The sequence below is a fragment of the Mirounga leonina genome, unplaced genomic scaffold, assembly GCF_011800145.1.
Source record: "Mirounga leonina isolate KUSES-001 unplaced genomic scaffold, KU_Mleo_1.0 Mir_195, whole genome shotgun sequence".
Taxonomy (NCBI): Eukaryota; Metazoa; Chordata; class Mammalia; order Carnivora; family Phocidae; genus Mirounga; species Mirounga leonina.
This window is the reverse complement of record NW_023270490.1, coordinates 7,401,863-7,416,906: the sequence shown is the minus strand read 5'-3', so window position 1 is coordinate 7,416,906 and position 15,044 is coordinate 7,401,863. Positions and strand designations below refer to the sequence as shown.

Below are 15,044 nucleotides of genomic sequence, written 5' to 3'. Positions count from 1 at the left end.
TAGCTAGACTGAGAGCCGGAGGCCTTTTCATTCATTGCTCCCACTGAAGGCGTGGAAGTGCAAAGACCTCTTGAGATTTCTAAATTTGGTCAGAGTGTAGGAGGCTGTGCAGGGTGCTGATGCACTAAAAATACCAGCCCTGGTCTGGGGTGCAGGCTGCCCTGGGTGGGAGCACAGCCACGATTCGGGACAGGTTTGTGCAGGCTCCTCCTATGACCCTTGGCCTCTCCACGGCCACTCAGTGCCCCAGGCCACAAGGATGGCCACAAGGATGGCCACGTGGCCCTGGACTCCAGGCAACCAGCCTGTGATTACAAAAGCTGCCCCACACTGAGTTCCTTTCCCCTGGGGTCTTGTTACCCCGTCGTTCAATACCACTGCAGGAACTGGACCAGACTGGGTACCAACTCGCTGATATTTAATCCTTTTCAACTCACTTTTAAGAATCAAATACATTTATTTTCAACTGAAACCTCACAACACGACCGTAAATGGAAAACCAACATCACCTGTCATAAATGGTGATTATATGTGGATAGACAATATATAGCATGATAATAAATAATGTTACTGATCTTTTTGAGCATTTGCTCTGAGCCAGGAACGGCTCCAGATGCCACAGTATTAACTCACTTGATGAGTTGCAGTAGTGTGGCTCCCTTCCTCTGTTGTCCCATTTTGTAGAGGCTCAGAGCAGTGGCCCTAAAAAGAGACACATCATCACTGAAACCAAAGGCAAGGACCACCTCAAGCACCGGGGCACCTCAGCTGTGCAGGACCCTGGTTCTGACTTGCTTTCCGCATTCGCTTCCTCCACTCATCTACTCAACAAGTGTTCGCTGAGCCCCCAGCGTGTGCCCTGGCTGGGGAGGGGGAGTGGGGGGGCTCTGTCCCTGCCCCGGAGGAGCCCGCCTGCTGAAGGAGAAGGGTGCATATGGACAGGCCTGTGGTGGGTGCCTCCGAGCTCCAGAGGTGGGAGGGGAGAGGGCCTCCTCCAGCCTAGGCTGGGGGCGGAGGGGTGACACTGGGCAAAGTTTCTCAACTTTTAAGGATGATAGGAGATAGGTGAGTGGAGTCAGGGGCGGGGAGAGGGGAACAAGGCAATCCAGGTGCATTAAAAAGATGGATCGAAGTAGGTTTCCTGTCTTCATTGACACCCCTATCGTTGATGTACTAAGGAGGACTGGACCTCAGTTTCTTCATCTGTCAAATGGGAATAATGGAGCCAGTCTCCTAGAGTAACATCCACGAGGAAGAACCTGTCACACAGTCTACAAAGCATTCTGGCAGTTCCTGCCATGGGGTGAATGCTCACAATGTCCCCACTAATAATGACAATGATGAGTATTGCTTCTGGCAAGCGGTAGTGTTTTCCATTTACTGTAGCAGCATAGTAAAGATTTTTTTTTTTTTTGAAGTATTGGATTTTTCAGAGTGAGTTAAGAAGTGGCACGCTCGCAGCAAGCTTAAGCTAATATCCGCATCCCCGTGTTTGTTCTCATTTGCACACACCTTGGAATTTTACAAATATGCAACAAAATTCACCTGTAATGTCCACCTGTCCCTTTTCTCTCCCTGAGACTTTATTTAGAAAGAAGTGGAAATCCAAGGCTATTCTTTTAAATTAATAGCAATTCACTTACTTGATGGGGGATTTAAATTCCTTACCAAACGGTAAAAGCAACCTAATAATGAGCAATATTTGTAAGTAGCACAACTCCCAGCATGGGGCTTTCTAAATCTGATCTAGATGGGCACAACATTCATCTTTTACAACCGAAGTTTCTCTTTGCAGAGTGATGTGGCTCTGCAAGGACATCTATCAGAGTAACCAAGCTTCAACTAGGAGATGGTGACTTTTCCCCTTCTCTCCCCACGTCCAAATGTGCTCAGCATGGTGTCAAGGAGGAAGCTGGTGCTTTAGGGGAAATTAAAAATCTGGAATTATTGTTTAATCAGGCGACAGAAGAAAGAGCGCAGGCTGAGTAAGACCAGCCTGGTCTTGGATTCCTGCTACCTCCTCCCATTTGTAAGGGATGCCAGCTAGTTCTCACTCTGTAAGACAGGCCACCCCTTGGATTCTTGATCGTGCTTGGCACAGACCCTGGTACCTAGGAAGTGCTAAGCAGTATCTCCTACCATTATTACTATCTATATAGACGGAGGGTAATCCCACCTTTTCTGCAAGGGACTTTGAGGATCACATGGGATAGCCCTGAATGGCATCTGCCCTTTAGAAAGAGCCTTAGAAATTTGGCCAGAGCTTTGCCTAGACACCCCCGGTGCTGAGCGGGGCGAGATCGAAGGTCAAAGCCATCTCACACGGCCTGTAAAAGAGAAACAGAATCCCAAGTAAAGAGAGTTGAAGTTGCTGCTTTTTGAACTTTTCTTTAGAGGGAGTACAAGCCTGGGAGAAACACGTGCCAGCTCCTTGTCCCCCCCAAGCACCCTGTGCCCCTGCCCACATGATGCCCAGACGGAGCCTCGGCTGATGCGGGATGCCCACCGAGCCCACAGCTGCAGTGCGAGCGCGGAGCATGTGCTGACCCCATGACAGTGATGACCGTGGGATTACCAACCCATGGCGAAAGTTCCAGGCTCTCCCCAGTGCAAGCAGTTGGCGCTGATTATCTCATTCAATCAACCATCCCTTGAGGGAAATGCCATCATTATTCACCTTTTACAAGAGAGGAAAGCAAGGCACAGAGAAGTCAAGAAACATGCTCCAGGCTCCCCAGCTCTCACGTGGAGCCAGGATTTGAACCCGGGCAGTGTGACTCGGAAGCCCGGGTGCCCGAGCCGCCCTGGCCTGCCTCCCCAGCCACTGCCAGAACTGGGGGCTGATGTGGGCACCCCACCATCTAGGCCTCAACGAAACGACCACCCTTGGCCACTTGGTCCTTAACCTCAGATGCAGAGCTGTCCTCTGGGAGAGCCGGGTGGAGGGTGGAGACAAGAGAGGTTCTCTGCCTTGGGCACATTTCAGGAGGTATCGTCGGATGCGGAAGTGTGTTCCAGAAAGAGTGAGCTGTGCGTTCGGGGAGGAGCTAGCCAGGGAGGCAGGGAACCCCCGAGGCCGGAATAACAAGGACCCGTCCAGGACAGCTCAGAAGTGGGGAGGAAAAGGACGCTGTGGCTCAGCGTCCCGGCCTCCCTGCTCACACCTGACCTCCACCTGACTGGCTACGTGCAGGCCGAACACAACCGGGGGCCTAATTGCTAAACGACAATTCAGTTTCTGGCAACAAATCCGTTCGTGACCTCACGGACACCCAGGACTTCATTCCCGCGGTAAGCAGGCTGCCGCCTTCCAAAGATGTCAGGCCTCCAGCCACAGGACGCTGGATTCTGCCGACGACCCGATGAGCAGGAAACGGACTCTCCCCCGGAGCCTCCAGAAGGAACGCAGCCCCTCGAGGCCCGTGTGGGACTTGTGACCTCCAGATCTGTAAGAGAAGAAATCGCGGCTGTTCGAGCCACTAAGTGGATGGTCATTTGGTACAGCAGCAGGATGAAACAGACCCAGTCCTTATTTTATTTCGGTTAAAATGATGATCGGCCAGTGGAAGTGGCACTGATGCAAGGTGTGCTGGGTACCTTGTAGTCATTTGGTCCAAAACCTGCATCTGCGTTTGGCCAGGAGGAGGCGAGCCAGGAAGGCGGCTTCCCCCCGCCCCTCAGGACAGGAGGCCGGGTCAGCCAGACACCAAAGACGCACCAAGCATGCCGTGCGCCCATTTTCTTTGAATATCACGACGTCCTCTGTGCCTGAAAAGGAGACGGTTCTCAGACTCGTAGAAGAGGGTTCTGCCGAAAGACACACTAAAGACTTTGTTATTCTACTTCAGTTATTTTGAAGGTGAACAAAAGAGGCCCAGAAGGGTCAAGCGGCTCATCTAAGGCCACACAGCCAATCAACTTAAATGGAACGACACTGTTATATCAAGCTCCCACCTGTCATCAGACGGTCCTTCTGAACAGATCTGATTTGGCAGAACATAGCAGAAAGTGTGGGGTGTCCCCAGTATCTGTGTTCCGCCCTCACCTCAGTTATAATTTTAGCTGGTCGCAGGACCACCCAGGATAAAGACACATTTTCCTTGCAGTGAGGTGTGGCCATGGGACATAGCAGTGTGGAAAATGTTCTTAAAAGGAGCAGAGGTGGGGCGCCTCGGTGGCTCAGTCGTTGGGTGTCTACCTTCGGCTCGGGTCGTGGTCCTGGGATCGAGCCCCGTGTTGGGCTTCGTGCTCGGCGGGGAGCCTGCTTCTCCCTCTCCAGCTCCCCTGCTTGTGTTCCCTCTCTCGCTGTCTCTCTCTCTCTGTGTCAAATAAATAAATAAAATCTTAAAAAAAAGAAAAAAAGGAGCAGTTCCTTCTCTGTTCCTTTCTCTTCCCCACCCCCAGCTTGGAAAGGAGATTCAATGGCTGGAGCTCAAGCAACAATTTTGGAGCATGAGGATGGCAGAGTCACAAGTTGAAAAAGGCAGAGACTCCAAAACTTGGTGAAGCCTCTCTAGCCAAAACTAAGTTAACCAATAAAGGAGGGGAAATTCAATTAGCAGGTTTTCTGAGAGATAAAACATGGTATTTCACAGACAGCTTTTTAGTAAAGACCTTGCATGCCCTCCATGCCTATTGCTGACCCTTCTAAATACCCACCCTGCGGAGGAGCCTGTTGGGTCCCCTTTCTAAGGTGATGCCTTGTCTGCAAGGTCCAGGATGTCTCAGCCCTGTGCACCCCTTGCCTCAAAGAGTGCTTCCCATTGGCTATGCCAGTCACATGACCATACCTAAACCCCAGAGAGGCTGGGAAGTGTAGGGTATATTCTGGGCAGCCCCTGCTCCCCGTCGGGGGTCCGTTACTATGGGGAGAAAGGATGTTAGAGGTTACTAAGGTCCTTGCCATGTGGGGGTTTGACAGCTACTGAGGAAAAATAAATTCAATAAGGAAGTTCCTTCTTGTCGTATAGGCACAGAGCTGTGTTGTCCCTACCTCGAGCTCTTATGCAGAGACGAATACTGAAATCAGGGTTGTCCCAGAAAATCCAGGCTGTGAGTGCATGTTTCCCGCTGCCACGGAGTCAGGCTGCCTGCATTCGGAGCGCAACGCCGTCACTTACTTAGCTAGGCGACTGTATGGGTTTCCGACAGCTGCTATAACAAAGCACCACAACGTCAGCGTCTTAACACAACACACAATTGTCCTCTTACAGTTCTGGAGTTCGGACGTCTAGAATGGGTCTCACTGAGCTGAAAGTCAAGGTGTCGGCAGGGCTGCGTGCCTCCTGGAGGCTCTGGGGAAAAATCTGTTTTCTTGCCTTTCTTAGCATCTAGAGGCCAGCCAAACTCCGCGATGGATTGCCTCTTCTCCCATCTTCAAAGCCAGGAAAGGCCCATCTTACCTTTTCCACTCCGACACTGGCCCTCCTGCCTCTCTCTTCCACGTTTTAAAAGAGCCTTGTGATGACTCTGGGCTCATCCAGATAATCCAGAATAATCTCCCCATTGAAAAGGCAGCTGATCAGCAATCTTACTGCCCTCTGCAACTTTCATTCCCCCCTGCCATGTAAGGTGACTTGTCACAGGTTACAGGGACTAGGACGGGGCCACGTCTTGGGGGGCATTATTCTGCTTCTCACGGCAACCTGGAGAAAACCACTTGTCTGAGTGTGTTTCCTCACGTCTAACTCCCATGGAGACTGCAGTGAAGGAAGAAGCCAAAGCACCAAACCCGCCACCTGCTGGCTCCGTCCAACCACTGGGCAGGTCTGCTGCTTCCATCAGAGCCCCGCAGGGAGCGCAGTTCGTAACATTTGCAAACAACAACAACAACACACACAAAATAAAACAAAACAAAAAACCATCTAGTATGCAGAAGGCGCCCAGTAAAGGGTAGTTCAGGCTACCCCTACAGGCAAACGTGCATTAACACGCTGACTCTGAAGCCTGGATGGGCACTCGAATTCCTGAGGGACCTTTTAGAACTCTTGGTGTCCAGACCAATCACACCAGAACCCCCGGGGTGGGGCCCGGCTGAGCGTCGCTCCAGGGACCCCAGCCCGCAGCCGGGGCGGAAAACCAGGGCATTTTCAGAGCTCCGCTGGCAGTCGGAGCTCAGGCAGCCTCCGGCGTTCCTCAGTGCGGCTGCCGAGCAGACCTCCCTCCCCAGCCGTCCCTGTCAGAGAGAGAAAGAGGGCAAATGTGAGCCTTGCGAAACCATTCCTGAAATGCTTGTGGCTCTAACAATGGTCCTTCGCTGCCTGAGCGTCCACTTCCTGCCGCAGATATCTGAAGGCTGGCGAGAAGCTTCTGGAAGCTTCCAGCACTCAGGCAGTCCTTCACAGTGACTGGTGTGGGCTCCGCAGACGAATGAGGAGCAGATTCCAGACTCCGTCGCTCCCTTCTGTCCTAATCACAGACCCCTGGGTGTTAGAGCCTGAGCATGGGCCCCTGACACCCCTGGAGGCCCGTTCTGGCTGCTTCCCCAGTGACTACAGGACCTTTCTGCTCATTCCGGGGATGGGAAACCCTGGGCTGCTACCTCCTTGCCCGCTTTGGGGAGACGCCGACGTCTCGAAGTCCCAGATGCGAGATCAGAGTGTGCTTTCAGCATTAGTAATGAGAAAGAAGCCCACCATTTATGAAGTGGGTTGATTGCGTCGGCAAACATTTATGGAGCGCCTACTGTGTGCAGGGCTGTATTCTAAGTGCTAGGGACAGAACAGGCTGAGATACAGTCTGATGGTGGGAACAGACCCCAAAGAAAGAAGCAAGAGGCTTGCCGGGCAGGGTGGGTGGGGGTCATGGTGCTGGGGAAAATAAAGCACGGATGGGGCGGGTGGGGAGAAGAGACCGGACGAAGTATGTTTTCTCTGAGTATGTTTCCAAAAAACATTCTAACGTTAGTTTCACGGAGAAAGAGACGGAGTCCATCTGAAGGGAGAGGTATATAAACGGAAGAGAGAACTCTCAGCTGGGCCTTCTGAAGGGACCTCGCTATTTTACCCACCAGAGCCCTGCTGCCCTCCACTCCCCAGCTGATGTGTGACCGCGTTCCTGCTACGTAAGCCCCCCCCGCCCAACAACCAGGCCCCCCACAGGATCGAGCCCTCCCAGGGCCACGATTCAAATACCTTCCAGGCCAGGCAGGCAACCAGCATGGGCGGCAGAGAGAGGCTGACTGCCTTTTCATGCGAACATTGCCCATTATTCTTACACACCGGCCGCTCTTTTGTGATTTTTAGAAACATTCCCGTTTGCTAGAAGACACCATCTGCGCTAGCTTTGCCTGTGGACCTCCATCTCCCCTCTCAGCTGGCTGCTCTGGGTTCCCTCTTGGTCCTCCTCGGAACACGGAGTCTCCCCGAGGCTTCCCAGGACCCAAAATAGCCACAGGCAGGCTATTTTTACAGGACTCTGACAGGACAGGTCTGAGGGGCCAAGCGCCAGGGCGGTGCTGGGACTGGAACCCTTTATTATCCTCTATCATCCAGCACTGCATGGACTCGGGGCGGGGGGGCGCTGGAGGCATTCAGAAGCCCAGGAATGTTCCCACTGGTGACTGCCAGGGTGGAGGGAGGGCAGGCAGCCCTTGGTGGCTATAAACAGGACACCCCACGCAGGTGGAGCCCAGCGGGCGGGCGGCCACGGGGAAGAAGGCAGGTTCCTGCCCCACATCCACTCAATCTGGTCCTCTCGCGGGGCCCAAGGAAGACATTTCCCTAAACATTTGCATGGCAGTTGCCTGGGTCCTCAGTCAAAATGCATGCAAATCCAAGTGCTGTGCCCCAGAGCTAATCCTTGCCGGGCATTGTCTCTGAGATGCCCTGAACGGAATGCTCCAGGAAGAGGGAGCTCGTGTTCTTTCATCCCCCAAATGCATACTAAGCACGGGCTTTGTGCAGGCGATGTGCTGGGGGCTGGGTTGCCAGAGAGAGCAGGAAGGCCAGGGCACGCACGCCTGGGCGGGGGGGGGGGGGGTGCTCCTTAAAAACATACCCCGTGCCCTTCCAGTAACCGGTGATGTCTGTCAAGTGTGAGGGAGGTTAGTGCCAGAATATTCTTCACAGCTCTATTTATAAGACCCTCAGACTAGAAATGCCCATCAACAGGGGATGGGGAAACAAAGGGTGCTGTATCATGATAGAATATTCTAGATCGCTGAGAACAGATGAGGCACCCAGCCACAGGGACGCAGCTCCGAACAGCCACAAGAACATACTGTGGGCTTCCACACATAGACGCCCCCAAAGCTGGAAAGTCAATGCATGCGGCTGGGAATACAGAGGGTGGCTAGCTGTGGGTGGGGGGCGGTGGGGCCGGAGGGGCCTGGGGGGCATCCGGGCTCACATTCCATCTCTAGCTCTGGGCGCTGGTTAGCCGGGGTACTTTGTGAAGTCTCACGCATCCGGTCAGTTAAGATTTGTGCCCTTTTTTTCACGCCTCAATAAAAAGTTTACATGAAATAATAAAGCAGGGAAGGGAGGTGAGGAGGGGAGGGTGGTCCAGGAAATAGCACTGAGATAAGACACAGGATGCCCAGTTACATTTGAATTTCAGGTAAACAAGGAATCACCTTTTAGCATAAGGAGGTCCTGGATATTGCCAGACCCACTAGGCGTGTAAGCAGGACCGTGTCCCCGGAACTGGGGCCCCTCCGTCCCACCTTGCGGCCTCTGGGCGGAGGTTTGCAAACAGCACATCTGTTCCCCAGATGGGCCGTGCTGGCGTGCTGCCCAGGCCGCGGACCCCAGCGCGTCGGCGACCCCCGGGGCAGCCCGGCTCTGCACAGAGACCTAGAACTTTCGGGCAGGGAGCAGAAAACAGGAGCCCGCAGCCGCCCAGAGGACCTCGCCGCCTCCCAGGGCAAACATGGGGAAGACACCGGTGTCATCAGAACCCGATGGATAACGGCCACCGCAGGTCCTGAGTGCTCCACAACTATTCTGTGCCTCTGCTGTGATCAGCAGCATTTATTGGATGCCTGCTGGGTGCTCCACATGCCAACGGGATCCCAGCACCTACCCAGAGCAGAGGTTTGGTAAAGTCGTCAGTGCACTGAATGAATCAGGAGCTGTTGGCTTGTTACCATAACCCTCGCGGGGCTGTCACACCCCCCACACACCACACGGGGGCGGGCTTCAGAACCCTCCCCTCCAGCCTTGGTCTCCTCCGCAGAACAGACAATGACGGCGACTGGCCCCCGAGGCAGGCGTCTCAGCCTCGCAGACAGTCCTGTGGGCTCGATGACTCTGCTGTGGGGGCTGTCGCGCCTCGGACGGGCTGCAGCAGCCCCCCTGGCCCCTCCCCGCAGACGCCAGCCACACACACACACACACACACACACCCGCTGCAACATCCAAAATGTCTCCAGACACCACCAAGCGTCCCGAGGGGGACAGAATGCTGGTTGAGGGCCTCTGGGTTGCTATGAAGATGAATGGGATGGGCTGATGTCCTGATGAGAAGGTCGCAGCGGGACACCCCCCTCCCTCCGCACTTAATAATCACTGTCAGACAGGGCCATCTGACCTCACGCCAGGGCTGGCATCTGAGCCTCACTGTGCGCTTGGACGCGCGGGACCTTGTTGGAGCGCAAGCTCGGAGGTGGCGGGTCTGCGGCGGGGAGACGTGCCCTTGCCGCCCCCTCACCCCCGGCGCTGCCCGAGCCCTTGAGGTGCTTGTGGCCCAGAGGGGCAGGTAAAGAAGGCACACGCCAAAGGTTGTTACTGCACTGAAGTCTTTCACCTCTTCTGCGTGCTCGGAAGTGTGCAGAACAAAATCGGGCAGGTGGGAAGCAGCGCAGCCGTGAAGCCTTCTATCTGTAAATGCAAACCCGTCAACTACAGCCTCAGGCCACCTTCTGTTTGTGCCAATGACCTTTATCAGCTCCAGGGCCGGGTTTTAGCGGCCGCCGTGGGACTGCATGGGGGGAGGAGGGGCGGGGCACATCTGCAGCCTGGCGCTGGTCATGCCTTCCTTGTTTGTGGATCGTTGGGGGCGAGGGGGAGCTTGTTTTTGGGGGGGTTTGTTTTGTTTTTTTGCATTTTCATTTTTTAAAAGTTGCATTCAAATAGTATTTATCTTGATGACAGGGTTTTCTGTGCCTGAGGGAAGGCCTCCCTGGCCTCTCGCTGAGTCCCAGCCCTGCTGGAAGGGCTCCAGAAGGGCTCCGTGTGGCCACGTGGAAAAAACGTGAGCCCGGAAATGACACTGCCCTGCGTCTAAACCCCACTTCTGTTTCCCTCTGGCTGTGTGGTTTTGGGCAGCGGCCTGAGCTCCGGGAGCCTCAGTCTCCCCACTGCAAAATGGGGCCAGTGGTGCTCATACCATCACTGGACTTAAATGAGATTATATACACAGAAGGTCTTTGGAGGGCTGATAAATAGTAGTTAAGCAAAGTCACATTCAGATCCATGGTGTGGAGGCCGAGGAGACGCCGGGAAAGCCTGGGACAGGCCGAGTGGGGCTGTTGCTGGGGACTCTCCAGATGGGTCTAGAGGATAGGGATGGGCCGAGAAAATCCGTGACACTCAGGTGAAGGAGCCCCCCGAGGGCCAGGCTTGAGGAAGGAGCTCTGGAGGCAGACAGGCGCAGTGGGGCAGCCCGGGAGGGGCTGGAGGGGCCAGTGTGTCTGTACGACGGGGAGACGGGAAGTCCCAGCCCCGCGTGGAGAGCCACGGAGAACAGTCACCATGCCAGCAGCCTCCTCCCCAGGTGCCAGACCTGAGTGAGCAGACCACTTCCTCTGTCACCAACCCCATGCGCCATTTTGGAGGATGGTCCAAGCCTAGAGGGAGGCAGCGACTGACCGGGGTGGCCTGGACACAGGAAACCAAATTGAAAATACAAAACAGAAGAGTCTTTTAGGAGAGGCAGAGTCTGGTCTGGGTGACCATCCCCCAAATGTCCCCAAAAGTGGCCCCAGGAGGCGTCCCCTACACTGTCGCGAGTCGCGCCACCTTAGCACACCTTGCCTTTAGTTCCGGAGCAATGTGTCGCACGACCACAGAGGCCCCAACACGTGGCGTCTGTAGAACGTCTGCTTTATCACCTTCATCTATGTCATCAGCACCGTTATTAGCCCCTTTCGCGGATGAGTAGGGTGAGGCTCAGAGAGGTGGTGTAACCTGCACGTTGCTCACCAGCTAATACGCAGTAGAGGGGCACTGACGCCCAGCTCTGTCCAATTCCAGAACAAACACCTTCTTCCCCGCGGGCCTCTCCCCAAGAGGACTCATTTTTGGCCAAATTCCTCTCAAAAGATGCTGAACATTCTCGTGCACCCTCCAGTTTCTCTGTCTGTGAGAGCTGCCTGAGGGGAGACCCAGGACTGAGGGCTTCTTGGAATCCGAGGACATTGCTTCCTCCAGGACAACACACCTCCACCAACCAGCCTTCTGCCCGTCCATCCCCCTGAACCCGTTACCTCTCCAAAGAGCCCAGCAGGGAGGTGCAGCCTCCAGGAAGTCAGGCTGCTGGGGGTTCAGTGTTGTGCCGAGGTCTGATTTCAGCAAGGAAATTGGCCAAGTCAGATTGCAGGATGTCAGAGAAAGTTCCTCAAAAATCGTGTAGCAAGGGAGGCAGAGAGGAGGGTGTTACACACCTCCCACACTTTTGGTTGACATGTGCATCTATCTATCTCAATAGATTTATCTCCTATAGCTAACATGATTCTTATCCTCCCAGAATTGCTTAAGAGTAAAAACAATGCCACATGGATATCATGTTACCCTGATAGGATGTGACAAGACCACTTCACCTCTAGTGTCTTTTTCCAAAACCCCATAGCCCTGGTCCAACCATGAAAAAACACCAGGCAGACCCCGATCGGAGGGTGTTTCACAAAACCCCTGAGCGGTGCTCCCTAAATGGCCAGATCATCCAAAACAAGGAATACTGGAGAAAGTGTTCCAGAGGAACAAGGAATCAAGGACTAAGTGCAGTGTGACAGGGCCCCAGAGCAGGAAAGGGAGGGAAAAACTCTAAACAAACTCTAGAATTTAGTGAATAATAATATGCTGGTGTAGGGCTCTTAGCTGGGACAACTGTACCCTGGTCGTGTAGATGATAACATAATGGCAGATTACAACTGACTGAGGGATATGTGGGAACTCTCTGTACTGTCTTTGCAACTTTTCTTCCAAGTTCAAGGGCACCCTTGAAGTGCACAGGGAGCCCCAGGGAGCTTGTATATACAGAACTGTGCAAAGCCAAAAATTCTAACGTCCTTTTCAGCCCTTCTGCCCCAAATCCACTCCCTGGTAGCGAAAATGTGATGTGTGGCTTTTCCTTGCCTTTGGGAGTTCTTTTATTTCTTTTAAAGATTTTTTATTTATTTGAAAGAGAGACAGAGCATGAGCAGGGTGGAGGGGCAGAGGGAGATGGGGAAGCAGGCTCCCCACTGAGCAGGGAGCCCAATGTGGCGCTCGATCCCAGGACCCTGAGATCATGATGACCTGAGCCGAAGGCAGATGCTTAACCCACTGAGCCACCCAGGCGCCCCCGGGAGTTCTTTTAAAAGAATCTTCTGATACCAGATGACCCATCCTTTTGGAGGAGTTCCAAAGGAGGGTGGGGGTATCTCTGGAAAGATCCACACTTGGTCACACTTCAAGTAACATAAAACCCACATGGTCTGAGCTTCCACCCAGCGCCAGGCCCTCTGCCTCCTCACGTCGCCCCATAAAGCAGAGACTGTCATTAGCCCCATTTTCAAGAGGAGGAGACTGAGGGCCTGAGTCCCAGCCAGCAGGGATGGAGCTGGGATTCGGGCCTAGAACCCCGATGGCAAAGCCCACACCAGTCACACCACATCGCAGAACCTCCTGGGGCTTCTCTTCCACTAGGGTACATGACCCTCTCCCTGTCCCTGTCCCCACAGACCAGCAACATCAGTGCCACCTGGGAGCTGGCTAGAAAGGCCTCCAGCTGCCCCAGCCGGCCGGGGCAGAGTGTGCATTGTAAGGAGCTTCTGGGGCACTGGTGAGCACATACAGTCTGAGAAGTCTGCTTGGGACCCTCTCCCCTTGTAAGGGACTCCAGTGAGAGGCCCCCAGACCCGTTGTGACTCGGGAACACATGCTGAGAGTGGGACAGCCGTGCCGGGAGGCTCTGTGACTCGGCTCAAGGACATTCGGGTCTCACGCTTCAGCCAGGCACTCAATTGGCATCTTCCTCTTTCCGGCCCAGGAAATGGCTTTAAAAAGCTCCCTTAGAACCCAGCCCTGGGAACCCTGGCATGGCCTGTCCGTCAAGTCCCTGGGGAGGCCACTCTGCCAGGCCCGGCAAGGCCAAGAGGCCCAGGCTGGCTCCCGGTACTTACCACACAGGGCTCCCCCTGCAGGTCGGTGGGCGGCTGACCCCCACCCCAATGATGCAGCCATGGACCCCAGGCATTTCAGGGACTTACACCACCTCCAGCACAGAGTAAGTGCTGGGACAGGGAGATGGCTGGGGAGGAGGGTGTGGACACAGGACACGCTCTTCTTTCCTCTGACCTCTGCCCTTTGTGGGCAGGGAAGCTTCTGGTAAGGGTCTGGGCTCTGCAGCCTGGATTTAGGACTGTTTCAGCCCCCACAGCCCGTGTGGCCTTTGCAAGCTCCTGCACCCACGTCCCAGCCTCGACTTCCCCATCTGCACAATGGAACTCACGGGGGCGTATCCTGAGACGAAGCAAGATGCTACTGTAAGAGAGGGCGGCGAGCCCGGGGCTCAGACTTGATGAATGTTAGAAAGGTCAAAAATTGACAAAAAAGCAGTAGGATCAAAATGGGGTGTGGCCAAATACCCAGACGGTCCCCAAGGGGACCCTGAACCCGAGTGAAGGAGCCACGTCAAGGGGACACCACACAGGAGGACGTAGTCCCTCCTGAATGTGGAAACAAGTGCTCTTCCCATGGTGGGGGCAACCCCTGGGCCCCCGAGAGCTCCAAAATCCAAGGTCAGGGCCCAGTGACAAATGAAAATTCAGGACACTTGTTTCAAAAGTACTGAGAATTTCAAGACAGTGACCGCAGACCGTTAAACCAACCGTGGGGGCCCTTGGAGTTCGGGGCCCTGAGCAGCTGACCAGGTCACAGGTCCGTGAAGCTGGCCTTGCCTCGGGGCCTCTCTGCCTTGAAAGTGAAATCTAGAAACCACTGTAAACAGAGGCCTTTACCCCACCAGCCGGGCCCCTCCAGCCTCCCCCAGTGGCTCCCCAGTGGCTCCCCAGTGGCTCCCCATCGGTCAAAGTGCAGATGGGTCTGGCGGTCAGTTATCACCATTATCAAGAGCGGCGGAGGGAAGAGGAGAGGGGCTCTGGGAAAAGTCAAATTGTCAGCAGGCAGCTACAAGAGATTAAGCCCATCGATGCAGGCAGCCAGCAAGCTGCCAGCCACCTGCCATGATGCTAGAGACAGAACTTCTCCGGTTCCTGTGGTCCAGGAAGAAAATCCACTCGTACAGAGAGACACCCCCTGTTCCAGGCAGTGGGCAGGCCTTCCAAGCCTTCTATACGTCCCTTAGGCACCCTGCGGGGTGGAGCCCGGCACTGGGTAGAACCCCGTAGCACGGGGGGACCTTCCCAGAGCAACCCTGGGATGCCTCCGGCCAATGGCAGCCAGGAGAACAGGCCTGGAGCCTACAGACTGGGGGATCCACACTGGGGAAGGCTCCTGCCTGAGGCCCTGATGCCTCCTGGAGGCCTTCAGATCGGGGCACACAGGGGAAGGGAAGAAAATGAAGCAAAAGGATTCTGAGGGTGCCTGGCTGGTCAGTCAGTGAAGCATGCAACTCTTGAACTCAGGGTTGTAGGTTCAAGCCCCATGTTGCACGTAGAGATTACTTAAAAATAATAATAATAATACCTTAAGAAAAAACTCACAAAGGATTCTGGCAGGGCATTACCAGAGCACCAGGCAAGGGCCCATGGGTGGCAAGGCCACGTGATAGGAGGAACATGGGAATGCGGGGCAGGGGATTAACTCCTCCCCTCACACCAGCAGAGGTGGCCACAGACAGAGAGCAGGCCCTGTTCTCAGGGTGTCCAGACTCCGGGGCGA

At 54.6% G+C, this 15,044-nt stretch overlaps 1 long non-coding RNA gene across 1 annotated transcript; it reads right to left on the bottom strand.

Annotated features, from left to right (window-relative positions):
• Positions 1-412: 412 nt before the first annotated feature.
• LOC118023996 lies at positions 413-4,237 on the bottom strand. The gene is made up of 3 exons (XR_004682972.1): positions 4,199-4,237; positions 3,598-3,768; positions 413-3,446 (listed from the first exon to the last, which is right to left on the bottom strand). It is a non-coding gene; the product is annotated as an uncharacterized LOC118023996 (long non-coding RNA).
• Positions 4,238-15,044: the final 10,807 nt, after the last annotated feature.